This window comes from Bos javanicus, chromosome 3 (assembly GCF_032452875.1).
Source record: "Bos javanicus breed banteng chromosome 3, ARS-OSU_banteng_1.0, whole genome shotgun sequence".
Classification (NCBI taxonomy): Eukaryota; Metazoa; Chordata; class Mammalia; order Artiodactyla; family Bovidae; genus Bos; species Bos javanicus.
In genome coordinates this window covers 49253899-49276331 of record NC_083870.1, presented here as the reverse complement: position 1 = coordinate 49276331, position 22433 = coordinate 49253899, and the positions used below count along the sequence as shown (strand labels likewise).

General features: G+C 45.3%; 1 long non-coding RNA gene across 2 annotated transcripts in view; it reads left to right on the top strand.

Annotated features, from left to right (window-relative positions):
- LOC133244258 (uncharacterized) overlaps positions 1-17474 on the top strand; it is a 50463-nt gene extending 32989 nt beyond the window's left edge. For both annotated transcript variants that reach the window (XR_009735348.1, XR_009735347.1), the window contains exons 3-4: positions 14738-14921; positions 17270-17474. This is a non-coding gene — a long non-coding RNA (uncharacterized LOC133244258). The remainder of the gene's footprint in view (positions 1-14737; positions 14922-17269) is intronic.
- Positions 17475-22433: the final 4959 nt, after the last annotated feature.

Sequence of the window (22433 nt, the reverse complement as noted above, 5' to 3'; positions counted from 1 at the left end):
TTCTTTAGATCCCAAAGTCACTTGGAAATTATGTACTGGTGATCAGAGAGTAAATTCCAAGAGTTACCTGACTAAAGTATTTAGGAATATATTAAATCACTGCACCCAGACAGACATAAACATTGTGGAAATAAGCTAGCTTTACCTCAAGTTATAGTAAATGAGGTGCGCAGAGAACAGTGAGTTCCCCAAAGAAATCTTCCGCAGGTTAACTGTCGTGTTTGTGAACAAGAGAGAAAAATGTGAGCTGAATGCTAAGGAAGGTTTTGGTCAAATTTATATTGAAAATAGAAAGGTAAATCTATCTCATTAAGCCCCATTGCTTATTGAATCAAATACACATCTCACGATCTCACTTTCTCTTGAGAGTTTTGGGGTGTGGGAAGTGGCCAGATAGCCTCACTTGTTGAGACACTGGAGACTGAAGTCATAATAACCTTGGGTGGAGCAAGGCATCCCAGCTGCTCCAAGATGTCTGCAGAGGGTTTTCCAGTGACCAGATGGCTTCTCTGAAGTTTCCACACACGTGCAACTTCCTGTGTCCATTGGAGCAGACCCAAGGGTCCCCTTCATTCTTTGAAATTCCAAATCTCCTCCTTGTAACAGTTATGTTCTCAGAAGCATGACTCACTTTTTTCTCCTGAGACTAGGGGCTGGACGGGGGAAGCAAAACAGAACAAAGCTAGAGATCTAAGCAAGTAAAGTGGTCCCTCTATTATTTTTGTCTATGTTGGCATCAAAATCCTGACTTGTCTCTCTCAAATGTGTGATTATTTTTTTAGAACTTTACCAAATCAACAACAACCATTGGTTCAGAGTATATGGCCCAAATACCCATCAGTAATACACTGAATTCTCCGGGGCGTGTTCCCCACAGTGGAGTGCATTACTGGGGTTGGAAGGAACAGTTCCCACTAGTGCATCACTGTGGTTACTCTCAAACATGGGAGTGAGTGAAGGCAGACAGACGCTAAAGGGGAACTCTATGTGCTACCTTTTACAGAAAACAGAAAACCAATCAGTTTGGGATTGCCCTTCATAAAGGAAGTCTACCTGGGTCTTCTGGGTAGTTAGTGATAACCTGGTTTTCTTTGTTCAAAATGCTGGTTACAGAACTATGTTCTTTGTAAAAATTCATCAACCTGTACATTGATAATATGCACCCTTTTTATAATATATGCTTCATTTAATTAAAAAGCAAGCTCTTAAAAAAATGACATATGGAAAGTGAATCTGAATTCATTGGCCAAATTCTTTTCTGCATCCAGTCCAACACCCCCCACTTAAGCTTTCACCCTTTCTGCATTTACAGCTTATATGGAGAGAAAGCCCTTTAGGGCTTCTTAGGTGGCTCAGTGGTAAAGAATCAGCCTTCCAATGCAGGAGATGCAAGAGACGTGAGCTTGATCCCTGGGTGAGGAAGATCCCTTGGAGAAGGAAATGGCAACCCACTCCAGTATTCTTTCCTGGAGAACCCCATAGACAGAGGAGCCTAGTGGGCTACAGTCCCAAGGGGCTGTAAAGAGTCAGACACAGCTGAGTGACTGAGCACACCCAAGCCCTTCAAGACTTTTCAAAATTTTCCATGATGACATCTATGGCAAACACAATCAAGTGTTCATGATTCTTAGAGGCCTAATGATTTATAGCTTTTTATATCAGGAATTTTAGACACCGTTGACAGACAAATTATTATGAACCTTGTTATGAGGTTATGAACCTTTACAGGTACTCTTGCCGGGGTCATGTGGGCTATCAGCTAAACTACTTTTGTTCACAAAGATTTCAGGAAGGCATGGATTCTTTTAGGCAAGATGGCAGTGGCGATTACCAGCTGGCATGGGTTTTATATACTTTACTGTGATCTGAAATTTCTCATAGTCACCTAATCTTAGAGGGTGGCTGAAAAAACTCAGATGCAAGGATGCTGGGACACAGCCCTCAAAAATGCCTCTCGAGCACTGAAGTGCTAGCAGTTCTTTAAGTGTTCTAGTTGTTCTTTATTTTTATACTGATTGGTTGATGATGAAAGTTTTCCCATGGATTTTTAATAAGAATGCAAATAAATTAATTGAATCACCTAGATATTTTCAATGAAAGAACAAAACTGGTTTAATTGGTTTATCTTATGATAGTAATAATGTGGGAATATGGATATATTTTGAGCTTATCAGAAGGAGTATCATGAGGTGGTGGAGTCATAAAAAATGTTAAAATGAGGTTAGTTGTGTATTTTTTCATTAAAAATTACATTTAAAAGGAAAATTGAACCCATGTTTTCATTGATTAATATGAAAAGTTATTTAAATATAATTTGAGACACTATTTGACATCCAAGAAACTTAAAGCTGGAAAGAATTGCTGTGGTTGGTTAGTTGCTAAGTTGTGTCCAACTCTTTTGCGACCCCATGGACCATAGTCTGTCAGGCTCCTCTGTCCATGGGATTTCCCAGGCAAGAATACTGGAGTAGGTTGCCATTTTCTTCTCCAGGGGGGATTTTCTTGACCCAGGAATTGAACCCACATCTCCTGCATTGGCAGGTAGGTTCTCTACCCCTGAGCCACCGGGGAAACCCAAAGTTGGAAAGAATGCCTTCTCAAAATTCTTTCAAATAAGAAACTATATTTTGCTATTCGTGTGGGGGATCACTGTGATGTCAGGAACTCGCAGTACCCCCAACACTGATGATCCATTACCACTTACTGATTCCCTCCTTTGCTAAGAAGCATGTGCTGCTGCGATTGATTAGAGTGATACAGGAATCTTTTGATTTTTGTCTTCAGTTCCTGAAATAGCTTCAAAATTACAAGCATGAAATTGATATGTTATTCATAACAAACTCCTTTCAACCACATCTGAGTTTATGTTAATGGGGTGAATTTTGGAAAGCCTCTAGATGATCACAGGATAAGAGCTGGTTTCTAAGAGAACCAACCACACAGTTAGAGGGTTGGAATATTCAGTTCCTCCCCTCCCACTTCTGGGGAAGAGAGAGGGGCTGGAGGTTGACTTAATTGCCAATGACTAATAATTTAATCAATTGGACCTTGGAATTAAGCCTCCATAAAAACCCAAGAGGGCATAGTTTGGAGAGTTTCCTGTCCATAGAGACGCTGGGAGGGTAGGGCACCTGGAGAGGGCTTGGAAGCTTCCTGCCTCCTTCCCACACCTTGCCCTAGGCATCTCTTCCATCTGGCTGTTCTGGAGTTACACCCTTTTATTGTTTAGTAGCTAAGTCATGTCCAACTCTTGTGACCCCATGAACTGTAGCCAGCCAGTCTCCTCTGTCCATAGGATTCTTCAGGAAAAAATACTGGAGTGGGCTGCCATTTCCTTCTCCAGGGGATCTTCCTGACCAAGGAATCAAACCCGGGTCTCCTGCATTTCAGGCAGATTCTTCACCAACTGAGCTATAAGAGAAGACTATATCCTATAGTACACTGTTAATACAGTAGGTAAATTGTTTTCCTGAGTTCTGTGACCAGCTCTAGGATATGACTGAACCCAAAGAGGGGGGCCATGGGAACCTCCACAGTGTGAGAAAATAGAAAAAAAGATATATATTGGCTTCTGTCCTGGGTTCCTCGCACAGAGTTCCTAAAACCCTTTTGATTTCTTAAGTGAGAAAAACATTAGGGACCTCTTTTGATCCCATATTTTGTCTTTGATCCCAGTTCCTAACACAGAGCTCTTAAATCCTTTGGAATTTCCTGGGTGAGAGGAACATTTTTTTTTCAAATGAGGTGATTCTTGGTGGGCTTCTGGATGGGGGCTGGTCATCAGAAAGACCAACTGATGATTAGAAGCTTGGAATTTTCAGCTCTACCCCCCATTCTCCAGAGAGGGGAGAGAGACTAAAAACAGAGTTAATAATCAAGCATGCCTATGGGATGAGGCTTCCACAAAAATCCCAAATGTACAAGGGTTGGAGAGCTTCTGGGGTGAACACACGGAGGTGCCGGGAGAGTGGGGTGCCCAGAGAAGATATGGAAGTGCCACAGCCTTTCCCACATAACTTGTTCTATGAACATTCCATCTGGATGTTCATCTGTACCCTTTATGAATGTATCCTTTTCCAATAAACTGGTAAGCAGTAAGTAAACTGTTTTCTTGAGTTCTGAGCCACTCTAGCAAATTACTTGAGCCCAAAGAGGGGGTCATGGGGGCCTCTGATTTGTAGCCTATTGGTCACAAGCACAGGTAACAATCTGGACTTGCAATTGGCATTTGAAGTGGGGGACTGAACACTTCACGTGTGTGATCTAATGTTATCTCTAGGTAGAGAGTGTCAGAATTGAATAAATTGTAGAGGACACCCACTGATGCCTGAAAATCTCTCGGTATGGGAGAAAAACTCACACACATTTGGTGACCAGAGGGGAAGTGCTCTGAGTGTCAGAAGTGAAGTACTGAAAGCAGAGTGTTGAGAAGAGAAACATAGGAGCTTTTCTCCTTTGTGAAGCACAAAGAGCCCCTTTATGGGGTCAGAATGAGGAGCATGAGAGCATAACTTTTACAGGGAGGCTAGGACTTACAGCCCCTAATGGTGATTTTTCTAAAAGAACAAACTGTCACAGTCAAACCTTCCTTTAAGCATAGATGAAGTCATCTGATGAGGGTGTGGGGCGTGTGGGAGTGAGAGAAGGGGCAAGATGGTAAGAAACCCAGCTGTCTGGGGATGGGTGAAGTTCTCCTTCATCTGGACCCTTAGCTTTGACAGTTTCTCTCCCTTGACCCTAGCCCTAGCCCAGAGCTCTTCCTATTTCTCCAAAGTTCCTTGGATCCAAAGTAGAGCTGAGGCCCAAAGTAGAGCTGTAGGACCAAGGCTTTTGCATCAAAGGCTGAGACACTCTAGACACGCTAACCTTTTAGTTCTGTGTGACTGTGCCTCACTTAGGTTCGGTCTTCTCCAAAGACCGGCAATTCACTGAACACTGAAAGCACTTCACAATTTGTTCATGTCTGTACCCTTGAATGTGAAAGTTTTCATGCAAAATGAAATAATCACCCCGATGCTTGCCTACTATCCAATACAGACTGCTGAAAACTGGTGCTATGTTATTCAGCCAGAACTGAAGGGTTGTCTACATTAAACACCAGAAAACTGGGGTCATCTGCTGAAGGGTCTGCCTTAGCCATATCTGATACACAAGATCGTTTTTCTATCTCCCTCCCCAAGGCTGTCCTCCAGCCACAGGAAATGGCCTTGGATAAGTTGCTAACCCAAGGTCATATATATAGTCTGTTCACCAACCTCGGACATGACCTAGCTCAAGATGATGGGCTCACCCAGGAGTTTCAGCTAAAAATATCTAGAGGACGAGTTAACATCAGGAGCAAAACCCAGAAGGGCACATTCAGAAGCAGATGAAGCTGGGACCACGCAGGGTCCATGGTCTTGGCATCCAAAGTTAAGGGGAGTAGAGGGTGGGGAGGTGTGGTAACACCCAAAGCATGAGCCAGGAGACAAAAATAAGACTGAACAGAGGACGAGAACATGATAGAGGTAGAAGAGCAGGAGAAGAGTAGTTGAGAACATTCCATAAATATTCTTTTTCAGGGCTATTGTGCAATTCTCTTCTTTTGATTTGACCTGGATAAATATCTATGTCTTGCACCCCAAACTGGAAAAGTCAGAGTAGACGTCCAACTCTCTCCCCCACCCTTCCTTTCTTCCAGTGACTGGCATGGGCAGGGGCGGGTAAGGGCAGGGATGAGGATCTCAGGTTATTCTTGTAATGGATACTCATGCTAATAGGGTTTGCTAACTCATCAGTGACCCTACAAATCTTCCAAGCCTCACACTGATTCCATCCCTGAATTATAGGGCTCAATAATTACACTCCACTTTCCTTATCTCTGGTTCTCTTAGCAGTTTGTACACAGGGTTCTCCTTCCTACTGAGAAAGGACTAATGGGCACTTCTAAGTGGTTGCTTCCCATGTTTTTTTCTCCCTGGGATTTTTAAGAAAGGAGAGGAGAGAATTCCTCAAGAAGGCATTTTGGATTTTCAGACTATAGGAGACGGAAACTAGAAAAGGCTCATCACCCCATGACACAGACTAGTCTTTGATTTGTATATCAGGCTGTTGGACATTATTAAAAAAAAATAAAAGGTTCAGGTAGCAGCTGTGAACTGTAGGGCAGTTTCAGCTCATCTGGTACTTACTGATCAGAGTGTTATCCATGAGGGACAGTCCCAGCTGAATGGGTATAAATTCTGCCCCTGTGCAGGGGGAGTGGAGAGCCACACCTGCTGAGGGCAGGACCCTGTTACTACCGGACATGTCCCAGTGGGATCGGCATACTTCTGTCTTCAAGGAGGGGTTTTGCTGGACAATTGAGTGATTTACGGAATTTTTTTCATTTAGAAGTTCACTGAAAGTTGATTTCTTCAGTTAGTTGCCCTTAGGATGAGTCCTCTAATTGTAAACTTGCATTATGAAATGAATTTAAAACAAGCCAGGCTACTCTAACTGCTTTTTTCAATGTTTTCCTCCTTGCATTTGAAGCAACTGACCCAGGAAATCATGTTTTCTTAAAATGTTGTAACTCATTCCTTTTAATCTTATGGAAAATCGGACAGTTACAGGCTCACCCCTTAGTGTTCTCAACTTTCAAAAGCAGTTGGAATCCAGGCTGTGGGCTGATAGAGTGACCGGTGTTTGCCCTCCCCAGCGTGGAGGGGCCCTGACAGTTCTGGGACGCCAGCTCAGTGGGAACAATCCAGAAACTCCGAGCTCACAGCCCAGGGCAGGTGCCCGCAGGCGCTCTGACTCATCTCCTTCAGCCCCACTTCGGAATGGCTTAGGAGCCTTCGAGTCCGAGGGCAGCGCAGCACTGGGCCGGGACTCAGACTTGAAAAGAGGATTCCAGCACTCTCCCTGCCAAGCCTGAAACAAAGGCCCATTTGTAGAGCTTCTCTTTAGTCACAGTGCTGTTCCGGAATAATCTGCTTCATGAAAAGGGTGGGCAGGAACCCTAAGTTGCAGCTCCCGTCCCCCCACCCCCATCTCCCAGCCCTTCTTTTATCCCGCGGTAATTCCCATCAGAGGAATGTCCCCAGTTTACCTCAGAATAGAACCCCCTTCAGCAAAAACTGTCAAAATAATCCTCACAAATGAAAGCTCAGACTGGCACCGAGGCATTTGGCTTTCCTTCCCTGGTGGGAACCGGGGGCCTTGGCGTGATGGCCCCAAGGATGAATTAGCGGCGTCGCTAAGCAACCATCTCTAAACCCAGCCCAGGCCCAGCAAGAGGAGAAAAACCAAGGCTGCTTGTTTCCCATTTCTGCTCGTTACCAGTCCTGGGTTTGTCTGAGCAGATCGCTTACATAACTATGTCCTCGGGCTTGCTCTGGCCCTAATGGTGTCTTGGTGACAGAGCAGCCAAGCTCCGCGGTGGCCTTAAAACAGGCGGGTGCACTTGCTGCAGCCCGGTGAGCTGTTGAGGGCTGCAGAGCAGTACCATGGCCCACCATGTAATATAGTATCACCTTTAAGCCACAGCACCCAGTAAGAAGGTATTAGCTCTGCTTTACAGATAATAGATTCCAAGAGGTGAAGCGACTGGACTAAGATCACACAGAACCAGCTGCTCAGTCTGGGGTGCGGGGCCCATTCCTCCCTGTCCACTGCAGGCGATGGACTTCAGCCCCACTGTCAGGGAGGAACAGACTGTGTTTATTAACAGACTAAATATTTGCCGATTGAAAGATCCTGTTGAGTTTATCAGCCAGTCATGATTTGATTATCTTTCTGGCCACAGGGGTTTAATATTTATCCACATACTTATGCTCATCGAGTGTATATGGAACAAGTTGAGGCTACCCTGCTTGACACGGAAGGGATGAAGTCAGGTCTCCATGGTGGGTAAGGAGAGAATTACCCTCTCACCTCCTCTCAACACACCGTCCCCAGTCCACCAGGCAACAATAATCCGTGGGCACTATATCTTGTGTTTCTGCCCTTCTTTGTCTGCCTGAAAAGTGGTCCTCATCATCTGGGACTCTTCTCAGTGAAGCCTTCACAATTCTTCTGGGTAGAAGACTAAAAGCCCCTCTGATCCTCACCTCGCTGCTCTCTGAACACTCTGGGTGCTGTGGTGGGCGCTACGATACATCACCCCAGTCCCTCGAATCCCAGGGCTTGTTGCCCCATCTGCTGGATGAGCTGTCAGCAGACCCTGTCCAGCTCCCCAATGTTTGCCCCAGCTGCCCAAGTCATGCCCCTTTCTGGTGGCCAGATGGTTGATCAGTGCAGATTGTGAAGTAATCTCCACCTAACTCTGAAGGGCCTTTTAGCACCAGAGCGCCCGTGGGTCACTGACACCATCACCAGGCATGCATTGCCACTGGGCCTCTCCTCTGCCCACTCTGATTCCTCTCCGGCCCTTCCACAGATGAGACTCCAGGGGCACCCTTCACGCTCAGCTCTGTCTCAGAGTCTGCTGAGGGGTGGGGGTGGGATGAACAGCTGCCAATTCTCCCTTAGACGCTGTCTGTACAGGAGTGTCTTGCCCTTTCTTTTTTTGTTTTTCTTTTGTGTGTCCTCATTCATATCACATTGTACTAGAAGCCTATTATACAGAGTGAAGTAAGCCAGAAGGAAAAACACCAATACAGTATACTAACGCATATTTATGGAATTTAGAAAGATGGTAACGATAACCCTGTAAGCGAGACAGCAAAAGAGACACTGATGTATAGAACAGTCTTTTGGACTCTGTGGGAGAGGGAGAGGGTGGGATGATTTGGGAGAATGGCATTGAAACATGTATAATATCATATATGAAACAAATCGCCAGTCCAGGTTCAATGCATGATACTGGATGTTTGGGGTGGGTGCACTGGGATGACCCAGAGGGATGGTTCGGAGAAGGAGGATGGAGGGGGGTTCAGGATGGGGAACACGTGTATACCTGTGGCAAATTCATGTTGATGTATGGCAAAACCAATACAATATTGTAAAGTAATTAACCTCCAATTAAAATAAATAAATTTATATTAAAAAATAAAATAAACAGAATATGTAGAATATTAGACCATGATGAATGACATAAGGAGCAAAGTTAGGATGTGATGTAGAAATTAAAATTGCAGCCTGAGCTAATTAATATAGGGTAGGAGAGTATATTAATTAGCTCAGGCTGCGATTAGAAAATACCAGAAACTGGGTGGCTTAAACAACAGAAATGCATTTTCTTACAGTACTGGAGCCAGCAGTCTGGATTAGCAGCATGGTCAGGGTTTGGTGAGGGCTCTCTTTCTGGCTTGCAGATGGCTGCCTTCTTTCTGTGTTCTCATGTGGTAGGGAAAGCGCTCTGATGTCTCTACCTCTACTTATAAGGGGACCAGCTCTGTCAAATCAGAGCTCTACTCTCATAATTTCACTTATCCTTAATCACCTCCTTAAAGACCCTCCCTCCAGTGTAGTCACATCACCATATGAATTTTGAGGGATCACAGTTCAGTCCAACATAGTTCAGTCCATTGCAGGGATTTACGGAAGTTCTGCCTGAAAAGATAGCTTTCAAGGGCGTATCTGAAGTATGCAGCAGAATGATCCAGGGATTATGTGGGAGAGGATAATTCAAGGAAGAGCAAAGTGTAAGAGGCAGGACATGCTGGGCGGCTGTAATGGATGAGAGGAAGAGAAGCAAGAAGTGGGATGAGAGGCAACAGGGAGGTCAGAGTATATTCAGCTGTTAGGCCATTATAAAGATGCTGGGTTTATTATGAGCAAGATGGGAAGCTGTGGGAGCAAATATGTAACAAGATGTGATTAAGTTTTAATGAAATTCCCATGATTACTAAACTGAGGATGGATTGAAGGGGGAACGTTGGGAAGCAGGGAGACAGCTAGAAAGCTAGTAAAATGTTCTAGAGATTACAATGACTTGCCCTTTAGATCTGAGCTTCTCAAAGGCAGGAGCCGAACCTTATTTATTAATATTTCCATCAACACTTAACCCAGCACCTAACCCAGGCCCAGGCATTCAGTAGGTGCTCAGGAGATGTTTGTGGCATGAATGAATTCACGTGAAAGCCATTATGAGACAAGAGGAACTGAGAGGCTGGTTGCCCATTGGTGTGACATTATGTCTATGTCTTCTGTTTATCACTGTCCACCTAGAAGAGTGTGTGTTCCTGTTATCCCCTCCAGCAACTCCACTGTCCAAACTGGGACTTGAGTGGACTCCTTCCTCTTCCCCCAAACTCTGTGTATATAATCTTTCTGGACTGAAAGCTGGCTTTGGGATGTGGTCTCTCAGGGGCTACTAAAGTAAGGGAAGAAGCAGCCAGGACCAGAAGCTGTGTCAGCAGCCCAGACAAGGTGTGGCTAGAGCTGGTTATCCCAGAACAACCCTGTACTTGGTAGATCTCACCATTTGTATTTTTTTTTCTCTTACTTGATTTCTATTTATTTTAATCTTTGTAATTAAAAGAAAAAAAAAAAAAAAAACCCTGTTTCAGGTGTGATGAACATGTTGTTCACACCTGGTCAGGTAAGTCCTGGGAAGCCCTGGTGGTGATGGCCATAGTGCCAGCCATTTGAAAGACTGTCTGATAGAGTTGGGGCAGAGTTAGCCGTGAAGGTGAGGAACCTGGGAGGAACAGCAATTCCTTTCCAGGATCTTTCCTTGAAGGCAGCTCAGAGGCAAGGGTTCCCACCTCCATGACACCCAACAGAGTAAGGAAGAATGAGCAGTCCTCCAAGGTGAAACACTCTCATAAGCTTGACATGAGGAACCCCAGTGGGTGCTTTGAAGCTCCACAGGTCTCAAGTCATAACCCTTCGTGATCTCAGGAATACTATGTCTGGGCCAGCTTCAACCAGCTGTAGAGGCCCCTTGCTGGACCTCCTTGTGGATTAGAAGAAACTGGCCCAAAGAAAAAATCGCCAGAGTCTTGTCCCCTCACAGAGGATCTGCCTCCTCCCCTAGTTGGCCAGGCACATCACCTGTGTCCTCTGAAGCTCAAAGTGGCTCCCTCTGATGTGACACCTGAGGCCTTCCTCAGAAGGGCAGGTCTCTCCAACTTCTTGCAGGGCATCTGTGTTTGTGTGAATATCAATGTATCAACAGGAGTAGCCTGTGTCTTACACAGCAGACTCATAAAGTAATCAAAATGCATTTTTATTTGTAGTCTGTCTGCATTCTGTATGATCTGTTTACTATTGCTAATCCTTCCTGCCCCTGGAGAACTCCAGCAGGCCCCAAGAACATGTTACTTATTCTTAATAATGGACAATCCTAGAGTCATTTTAGGCAGTATCGACTTGACTCAGCAACAAGCATGTCCGGTCCAGGAGAGCAATCAAAAACTCTGCACTTGATAAGATGTCAAACCCTGTCTCCTTCCCCAGCAGGCCTTTGCGGCCTGGCAGGCAGCCATGGGGATCTGGGCGTTGGTCTGTTGATTTCTCTCTTAGAGCTCTAAGAATTGCAAATATATCTGAAACATATTTACTGCAGAAAACGTTTATTTCTATGATATTCACTGAAAATATGGTGCACAAAAATGAAAAAGAATAAAATGTTGCACTGAATACCATGAAGGCAATATGTCACATCAATATTTTAATTCCTTGCCAACAATTTGAGAATTTTGGAGGCTTACTGGGTAAAAGAAGACTTTATTTTCATTTTAATAGAATAAAAGACTTTAAGCTTATGGGGGAACTTTTTAAATGTTTTCATTGTTTAGCAGCAACTTTGGACAGATTTTAAAAAAATATTGTGCTAGAACTTAGGTTTGGAAGAGTAGTGGGCATGTGTGGTAACCCCTCATTAATCTGGGGTCATCAGAGGACAAGACATTTCAGAGAAATCATATACTCAATTACTTAAGTCCTATCATTTGAAAAATTCAGTGCCTACGTTAAACATTTTTGATGGGAAGATTCTCTTGACTTCCTTGTATACTCACTGCTTTCTGAAACACGAGTGCAATGGAAATTGGGTCCCATTTGCCCATAAGAGCATTATGAAAATCAGTTATGGGGTCATTCTGAATTTGCCCTCGAGGCTACTGGAGTGTCTTGGTGTCTGCCCCTGCCCTCAATGGGCTCGTAGCTGTGGTCCAGTAAGCCCCAGTGTCATTTCCTGGACAAGAGCCTGGGGATGTTCTGTTAACTCTAAAGTGTGGCACCCTGTCTGGCAGTGGCAGTGGGGTCTCTGCCCAGAGAGAGCCAGGCTTACTTAGGCTTGCTCTCATTACTCCTAAAGTGAAGTCGCTCAGTCGTGTCCGACTCTTTGCGACCCCATGGTCTGCAGCCTACCATGCTCCCCCGTCCATGGGATTTTCTAGGCAAGAGTACTGGAGTGGGTTGCCATTTCCTTCTCCAGGGGATCTTCCTGACCCAGGGGTCGAACCTGGGTCTCCCGCATTGTAGGCAGATGCTTTACCACCTGCGCCACCAGGGAAGTCTCATTACTCCTACTTGCTTGTAATATGATATCAAAAGAAAGAAAGTGAAGTTGTTCAGTCGTGTCCGACTCTTTGTGACCCCGTGGACTGTAGCCCTCCAGGCTCCTCTGTCCATGGGATTTTCCAGCCAAGAATACTGGAGTTGGTTGCTGTTTCCTTCTCCAGGGGATCTTCCCAACCCAGGAACTGAACACAGGTCTATAGGCAGACTCTTGACCATCTGAGCCACCAGAAAACCTATGGTCAAAAGTGATTGAAACTCAAACTGCAGTCTTCATCTCTCTCTATGGTCTCAGCTTTGGGTTTCCCACTGTCAAAAAGGTAGTTAGAATATCCAGGGTTAAGGATTGAACCCTGTTGTAAGCCATAAGGTGCTGTGTCATGTTTGCTGGTTTAACTAAAAAAATGCCTTCTGAGGCTCACATCCCACCTTTAGCAGATATTTAATCAGAAGTAAGTTTTGAAGAGGAGTTGTTTACAGGAAGGGATAATTCTGGTAGATATAGGAGGAGTGTTCGAAGGAGAAGGGGTCTCCCCAAATTTCCTCCTGTGAAGCTTAGTGTGATGGATGAGAATTGGGGCTCAACAGCATACACAAATTTCTCTTCATCAGGACACAAAGAAGGGGATGAGCACCCAAAAATCTCTCTGAAGTTACACTGGTTTACCGTTTCCATCTCCCTGACATTGTTCAGGGGTTAAGTGTCTATTATTTCAGCATAACTATTCCTTTAAGAGGGCTTCCCTCCTGGCTCAGACAATAAAGAATCTGCCTGCAATGCAGGAGACCTGCATCTATCCCTAGGTCGGGAAGATCCCTTGGAGAAGGGAATGGCTACTCACTCCATTCTTGCCTGGAGAATCCCATGGACAGAAGAGCCTGGCAGGCTACAAGGTCATGGGGTCACAAAGAGTCAGACATGACTGGGCAACTAAGCACTTTCCTTGAAGAGCTCCTGGCACCTCTGGAAAGCAGGCTGTGGGCTGCTGCAGCACTAACTACATCTGAGCCATAATAGGGTGACCTCTGACCCTAATCCTAGCCGCCGCTTGGAATTATGGGCTCCCACTGGTGCAGAGAGGGTGGAGTGGAGGGACCAGTCAAGTTCACCAGATGGCAGATAGGCCTAGGGAGCTGTCAGATTGGGGCTTGTTACATAAACTGGGATCCTGCTCAAAGCTCAGAGCCCATCAGATTCCCCCATTTTGCACAACCCCTGTAATGGTAGCCACACCTCAGTGCATAAGTTTAGTTGAGGCCATGGACCAGCCAAAGGGAACAAGGAGAGGCCAAACCCACTGAAGAATTCTTCATTTTAATAAGGGGGAGGATTTTGTGTGTGGGGATGGGGGGTGGGGGGTGTTAGAGGCTCCCAGGATTTCAGACTAGGATCCTGCAAGATTTTGTCAGGTCAGACTGTTCTAACATGTAATTAAAATGCTGTTTTAATGCTATTATAAAATGAAATTTTAGTTTGGACACATGTTTAGAAAAACTCAGCCTCCTTTTCCATAAAAGTTGACGAAACAGTTTATAGAGGAAATGCACAGGCATCCAGAGAATTGAATCAATATACGTAAACTATGGAAGCGATTCTGCAAGCTGAGTTGAGGGAAGGGTGGAGGTTAGTAATAAATCTTTTGTCTTGAAGTTATAGTAAAAGTAAACATAGTAAATTAAATAGCCTGTGGGTTTTATGAAGCTGAATCATAAAAAAATAAACACAAAATCCTGTGGTTTGGGCTACACAAAGATAAGCAATTGGGAATCTGTTTTTTTTTTTTTTAAATATAAAAGCCTCTTTCCTGTTATGGATAAAGAGTTTGTCAAGGAATTGATGTCAGTGTGTTTCTGCTCTCTATTCTTATATTTCCCCTTTTCCCCTATAATTGCCTACTACACAGGATATGAGAATTGAAAGAGACACTGTGGGTCACTAAGTTGGATGCATAAGGAAAACTAAACAAATGTAGTTAAATTCAAATCTGAAGAGAGCTTTTCTGCTGCCTCCTCCTTTCTTCTCCTTTTTCCACCCCCCTCTGCTTTGTTGGGTCTTTTTTTTTTCTGGCTGCGCTGTGTCTTCGTTGCTGGGCCTTGGCTTTCCCTAGTTACAGTGCCTGCGTTTCTTGCTGCAGTGGCTTCTCTTGTGGAGCGAAAGCTCTAGGAAGGCGAACAGGCTTCAGCAGTTGCAGCTCACGGGCTCTAAAGCGCAGACTCAGTAGTTTGGCCCATGGTCTTTAGTTGCTCCTCTGCATGTGGCATCTTCCCAGACCAGGGATCTAACCTGTGTTCTCTGCATTGGCAGGTGGATTTTTATCACTGTACCCACCAGGGAAGTCCTGCTTTGTTGGTTCTCATTGAGAATTGTGTGCTCTGAGCAGCTGTTGATGCGGCCCTGCTCTCCAGGGACTGTATTTATTCATTTACCCAACCAATATTTATTGAGCTCCTACTATGTGCCAGGCTCTCTTCAAGATCCTGGAGACAGTGTAAGTAAGAAAAAGTCCTTGTTTCACTCATCAAGTGATGAATAAATCTTTGGTATAATTTTGAGTACTATTAAATGCTATGAAGAAAGACAAGGAAACCAATGAGACAGAGAACAATAGGTGGGAGTTGGGGTCTATTTCATGGGGGAAGATCAGGGAAGCCTCTTTGGAGAAGGTGGCGTTTGAGCAGAGGCCTGAGAGGTAAGAAGTAAACCCAGGGGAGGATCTGGGCAAAGTGCATGGCTGAGACAGAAGAAACAGCCTGTGCAAAGACCCTGAGGTGGGAAACAAGCTTGACGTGATCTTTGGAAAACAAAGCCCAGTGTGGCTGGAACACAGCGAGCTGAATTTTTCAGCATCTTCCACATACTATGTTTCCCACATAAAGCAATAAATGCATGTAGTAAGTATAGAGTTGAGAATTGTATGTATAATTGCAAAGATCAATCAAGATTGCACATATAAATCTCCCAGCTTAGTGCCTAGTACATTATGTTGTTGTTTAGTTGCTAAGTTATGTCTGACTCTTTGTGACCCCATGGACTGTAGCCTGCCAGGCTCCTCTGTCCATGGGATTTCCCAGGCAAAAATACTGGAGGGGGTTGCTACTTCATTCTCCTGGGGATCTTCTCGACCCATAGATCAAACCCGTGTCTCCTGCACTGGCAGGAGGATTCTTTACCACTGATCCACCAGGGAAGCCCCCTAGTGCATTTTAAGTTTTAGTAAATGTAAGCTATAATCATTATCTTTATCACTTGGGCAGCTCAATGTTCCTGCCTAACCAATGGACATAACTAGGACTCCACAGGAGAAAACAGGAGACCTAGGATGCTGTAGGTAGCTGCTCTGCCCCCTCAGGCCTTAGGTCCAAGTCCTGTTTGTGGTCTGGTTACTTATGTGCCCTAAGGCAATTTCCCTACTTGTCTTGGATGTGTGAGCCACATAATTCCTTCTTCAAAAGTTATAAAGATGAGACTCCAGCCAATAATTCGACATGAAAAGAGGCTATTTTCTCATCCTCAGGCTTGGTAAAGATTCCTGCCATAAGCCAGTCATTATAGAAATGACTCAGCCTTTCTCTCGCGTGTTAATAAGATTTTACTGGTTTTGGTCCTGACTCAAACTGGCTTGGAGTGATGAGATCACGGATGCTGTACCCGTGTGTCATCATGTAACTGCTTACTTGACTACCCAGATGAGCGTAAGGCCACTGCAACCTGTCACCTTCCCTCCAGGTCTGCTACGGTCCTTGCCCAACGCACACAAAGGGTACCTACCTGTTCCCTCCATCCTCATCTGCCAGGAAGCGGGGATGCAGTTCTCTTTCCTCTCTAAGGGCCAATCAGGCTGTGAAAGAGGGTTAGTGAGCTGAACTCAAAGTAAGGCATCTGAGCTCTCTTTGCACCCTAATATCAACAATGCTTGGTGTCTTTTTGGGAGGCCTCACTGTGAGAACTGATCCAGGCCCGGGTCTCAAATTAAACCTTTTGTTAGGGTTACGAGGGGGACCCTCTGGTCTCTTTTGGTTAAAATTATCCTGGTAGTTTAGAAGCAAACCAGAATCCATTTATTTATTTGACAGACATTACGGATCACTGGGTACCCAGTGCCCCAGCAGGGCTTAGGCACCAAGGACAGAGAGACAGAAGACAGTCTCTAATGCCTCAAGGTCTAGTGTAAGGAGACCGATGAGAAAATAAACAGTTGTAGATTAGCGTGATTGGTATTGTAACAGATCCTTGGGTGCTACAGAGGCCTTTGGGGGTACCTGGCCCACACTGATAGTCAAGCAAGACTTTCTAAAGGATGGAATGCTTAAATGACTCTGGAAGGATGCATAGGTGTCATATAATCAGGAAAGGTCCAGGAAGAGGGCAGAGGGATGTTCCTAGAGATGAAACGGCCTGAAAAGCCAGCTAGCCGTGACCACTAACATCCATTTTCTCCTTCTTTCTGGGTACACAGTTCGACTATACGACCCAGTCCCCCTTACAGGTGAGTGTGGCCCTGTGACTGAGTTCTGGCCAGAGGCAGGTGTGCAGAGATGATGGGGGGGCCCTGCACAGGGTCCTCTCCTGTGCGCCCTTCCCTGCGCCTTCCCAGTTCAGCTACTCGGGAGCAGGGAGGAGTTAGGCCCCAAAGGGCCCTGTGTGCAGCTTGAGGGAAGTCCAGAGTTAAGGGGCAGGTAATAAGCACAGGGAAGCAATCACATTTAGCTTTTAGAATAATGGAGCTAGGGTGATATTTGTGACAGGGTTGAACTTAACCTGAGGAAAACAGCCACGCAAAATCCTCTACCCTTTGGAGTTTTTACCACCCAACCACCATCCTTTTGTGACCCACAGGTGAAACTTCAAATGACCATCACCCTCAAATATTCTGAGATAGACCCATCTTCATCCTTCCTCAAGGCTCCTGTAAGATTCAGGATGACTCCCTTGTTCACCTGCATGTATGAAGCCCCAGGTCCCTTCCCTTTATTTGATATTCCTCCTTAATGAACATTCTCCCTGTTGCAATAGACTGAATAAAAGCATCTCCTTCAGTGTCTGAGGTGTTTTGTCTTTTGCATGAACACAACAGCACTGGACTAGGAGTCAGAACCTTCTATTTGAGAGTAGACTGCTGCTGCTGCTAAGTCTCTTCAGTCGAGTCCGACTCTGTGCGACCCCGTAGACAGCAGCCCACTAGACTCCTCTGTCCCTGGGATTCTCCAGGCAAGAACACTGGAGTGGGTTGCCATTTCCTTCTCCAATGCATGAAAGTGAAAAGTGAAAGGGAAGTCGCCCACTCGTGCCTGACTCTTAGCGACCCCATGGACTGCAGCCCGCCAGGCTCCTCCATCCATGGGACTTTCCAGGCAAGAGTACTGGCACCTGTTTTATTTTTCTTCAACAACTTTTATTATATACTGATTTATTTGTCATCAGTCATCCATGAAACATAAACACCTTGAGCAAAGAGCTTGTCTTTTTAAAATTTTGTTTCTTTATTTTTAGTTGAAGGATTGGTTTCTGCCATACATCAACATGGCTTAGCCACAGGTATACATATATCCCCTCTCTCTTGAGCCTCCTTCCCACCTCACACCCAATCCCACCCCTCTAGGTTGTCACAGAGTCTTCTTGACCACTGTATCCCTGAGGGTCTGCAACAGATCCTGGCCCATAGCAGGCACTCAAGAATCAGGACAAATTGTGGCGCGACAACCCCCAGCCCGCCTGAGACATCTGCCATTCCCCCCTGGTTCCCTTGCCTTTCTCTGTCCTCTTTGCCTTCCTCCCTGCTTCTCTGTGTGTCTCTCTGTCTCCTCTGCTCCAGTCACTCTCCTCTCTGCCTGCCTCCCTCCTCTTCCTCTTTTTGGAATCTCTTTCCTATTCTCTCCCTTCCTCTTGCTTCCCTCGGTTTCTTCCGTGGGTCTTGGACCTAGCAGGTCCCTCTTATCCATTCAGCCCTTACCTTCTGCTTGGATGTTTATTGGGGAGGATGTAGGGCCCAGGGAGAGAGCTCCAGATAAGAAGGACTGAGCCAATGACATCTGTGGATCTGTCAGAAGGGTACAGCTCTAACTTTGGACACGCATTTGGTCGAGGGATCCTTGAAAGTAAAGATTCACTTGGAGTTGGTCGAGTCGGCATTTTGGAAACAATCAAGTAGATCTGAAGCCTTGCTCCAAGTGGGGAGACGAGAGCTGGGGAGGGAGAAAACCAGAACAGAGCCCTGCCTTCCAGAACTTCCTGGTCTCATTAGCCAAGGACGTAAGGGGCATACGAGGTCTTCTAGGAAGTAGTAGGGGAACAAAGATAGGCAGAAGGAGAGGTGCAGGCAGAGAGCTCTAGAAGGGATCAGTCATTGTTAACTTTGGGGCGAGCGGTCTGTGTGTGAACAGTAGCAGCCAGATAGAAGAGGAGATCCAGGCTCCAGCTGCAAAAGGGGAAAGCAGTTCACTTGTGACTCAGGCCACCAGGGCCACCGGGGCCGTGCTTGGCTGGGGAGCCTCTCCTGTCAAACCCTGTCCTGGCTCCCTCCCTGTCCCCACCAGGACTGAGGGAAGAGCCTGATTCAAAGCCTGCAGGTCCCCCAGAGCACAGAACTGGAGCTGAAAATCTTGATGAGTAAAACCTGCAGCATCTCACCACTTGCCCTGCTGCTTGGGAAATCATTCATATTAGCATGCGAGGTTCTGGGAGCTGAGTGGGAGGCAGGAGCCAACTGAGGCTTGGAGAGAAATCAGACGGTTCTTTTGTGCCCCTGAGGACGCCCCAGGCAGATGCTGATCTATCAGCATTTATACTGAATGCAACACAGAATTCCTTTTGTGACTGCTTTTATAAATAGAATGGGCCAGACTCTTTCTGGGAAATGCCTGGGTGATTCACGTGACCTTCTAAGATAGGTGCTTGTAGTTCTGTAACACTGGAGGGGCAGAGAAGGGAGAGGCTCTTTTCCTGAGCCCTGGCGTTTAGAAGTGTGGTTTAGAGAAGAAAAAAAGGAGAGTGGCAGTAATGAGTAAAGTAGTAAATGTTTCCCCAAGAGGATGATTCTTGGAGCAAAAAGGGATCTGAGAGCGGAAGGGGCTGGCAGAGAGGGGTGCACGGGTGTTTGCTGGAGCACCTCCCGAGTTCCTTCAGGAAGAAAGCTCCTACTTCATGGTCCTGATGACTTCTGTCCCTTCTCCCCAACAACTCGGCACAGCATACCCACCTACATGGAGTTTCGTTCAGGTGTATGTGTGTGTGTGTGGCGGGGGGGCGGTGCGTGCTCAGCCGTGTCGGAATCTGCAACCCCATGGACTGTAGCTCACCAGGCTCCTCTGTCCATGGAATTCTCCAGGCAAGAACACTGGAGTAAGTTGCCATTTCCTCCTTCAGGGGATCTTCCCGACCCAGGGATCAAACCCACGTCTCCCGTGTCTTCTGCATTGGCAGACAGATTCTTTACCACTGAGCCACCTTTGTTCAGGTAGTCATACTTAATTGAAGACTCGTTTGTTGAGTCATCTGTTCCTTATCAGTGATGGTCTCGCTACTCATACCTCACTACTGGTGCTGACTCACGGTTGTCTCCAAAGCTGCAGTCTTTGGACCTTGGGAAGATAATTTTATAACAGCACAGATGCTCCCTGGCCTGTGTGCTCTGAGGGTCACAACAGCATCTGAAACCAAAGCTCAAGGCCCAGGCTTATGAATATTTAGGGCAAAGTCCCTGATTCCTTTTCTGGATCTTCCTTCCCCATTAATCAGGATATTTAGAAAATGTGTAAATAGCCATGCAAAAAAGATTAACTCGATTTACTTCTGTCTCTATAAACATACAGTATTTTCCAGGTTCCACATTTCAATATTAAGATATCTTCAGCTACTGAAATTTCAGCAGCAATAAGGCAACACAATGAGGGCAGGAGGCAGGGGAGAGAGAAGGAATCAATATTTCTAGTATTTCGTGACTCAGCACTGTGCCAGATACCACACATTCTAACTTTGCACATGTTTTACCCCTCACAGGAACAGGGTATTAAGAAGTATGATTAACTTCAGATCACAGTTGAAGAAAGTGAGGCCCAGAAAGTCAGAGTGCCACGTGCCAGTTTCTTCTGCAGCTTCCTCACCTCTCTCAGACTTCCTTGAACTGAAGAGAGTTAGGGCTTTGTTCTGGATTAGGCTTTGGCTCAAGGGAGTGTTGTGACTGGTTTGATCTTCTTTCCAAACCACTAACATTTTCTCCACATCATCAATAAGGCGGTTTCGCTTTCTTACCATTCGTGTGTTCACTGGAGTAGCACTTTTAATTTCCTTCAAGAAGTTCTTCTTTTCATTCACAACTTGACTAAGAGTTTGATGCAAGAAACTAGATTTTGGCCATTCCTCCTTGGACATGCCTTCCTCACTAAGCTGAATCATACATTTCTAGCTTTTGATTTGAAGCGAGAGACAGGTAACTCTTTCACTTGAATACATAGAGGCCAGTGTCGGGTTATTAATTGGCCTAAATTCAATGTTGTCATGTTTCAGGGAATAAGGGAGGCTTAAGGAGAGGGAGAGGGGGAATGGCTAATGGAGCAGTCAGAACACACACCACATTTATGGATTAAGTGCCCCATTTTACATGACCATCTTATACATTCACAGTAATAACATCAAAGGCCACTGATCACAGGTCACCATAACAAATAAAGTAAAAATGAAAAAACTTGAAATATTGAGAAAATTACTAGAATGTAACACAGAGACACAAAATAAGCAAATGCTGTTGGGAAAATGGCATCCAGAGAATTCTCAATGCAGGGTTGCCACAAATCTTCAATTTGTAAAAAACACAAAATCTATAAAGTGCAAAAAAGGAAACTGCAATAAAAGTTCTGCCTATAAAGCTTTTGTGGGAGAGAGAAGTAAAAACCTTTTCTACAATTAGTAGTTTATTAATCCCTGCTGCCCTCACCCCCCAACCCCTGCAATATGGTTATGGTTTCAGAGAAAAATAGGAGCTCAGGAAAAGAGCAAAAAAAAAAATCTGATGTGCATGGAATTAATGAAGGGAATAGCCTGAAGAAATAAGAATTTGAAAACCTTCGAATTTGGATGCTAGAATTTGTAGCAGGTTTCTTCACTCACCAAGAAGCCTTGTTAATCCATTCTTTAGGGATCAAAGGGATTCCATACATTCTTCTGGGGCAGTGGCCTGGTCCTACCTGCCTCAGCCCCACTTAAGGGAGAGTCTCCAAAGCCACCCAGTTTGAACTGTGGAAGATAATAAAGCTGCTTTCTGGATCCACACACAGACCAGGGTTACCTCTTTCAAAGAGCAGGGAGGGATCCAATCAAAAGACAGTGTGGGTTTACAGTTCAGTTCAGTTCAGTCGCTCAGTCATGTCCGACTCTTTGTGACCCTATGGACTGCAGCATGCCAGGCCTCCCTGTCCATCACCAACTCCCAGAGTTTACTCAAACTCATGTCCATTGAATCGGTGATGCCATCCAACCATTTCATCCTCTGTTGTCCCCTTCTTCTCCCAGCATCAGGGTCTTTTCAAATGAGTCAGTTGTTCACATCAGGTGGCCAAAGTATTGGAGTTTCAGCTTCAGCGTCAGTCCTTCCAATGAATATTCAGGACTGATTTCCTTTAGGATTGACTGGTTTGATCTCCTTCCAGTCCAAGGGACTCTCAAGAGTCTTCTTCAACACCACAGTTCAAAAGTATTGATTCTTTGGTGTTCAGCTTTCTTTATAGTCCAACTCTCACATCCATACACGACTAATGGAAAAACCATATCTTTGACTAAACAAAACTTTGTTGGCAAAATAATAGCTCTGCTTTTTAATATGCTGCCTAGGTTGATCATAGCTTTCCTTCCAAGGAGTGTCTTTTAATTTCATGGCTGCAGTCACCATCTGCAGTGATTTTTGAGCCCAAGAAAATAAATCTGTCATTGTTTCCATTGTTTCCCCATCTACTTGCCATGAAGTGATGGGACTGGATGCCATGATCTTCAGTTTTAGATGTTGAGTTTT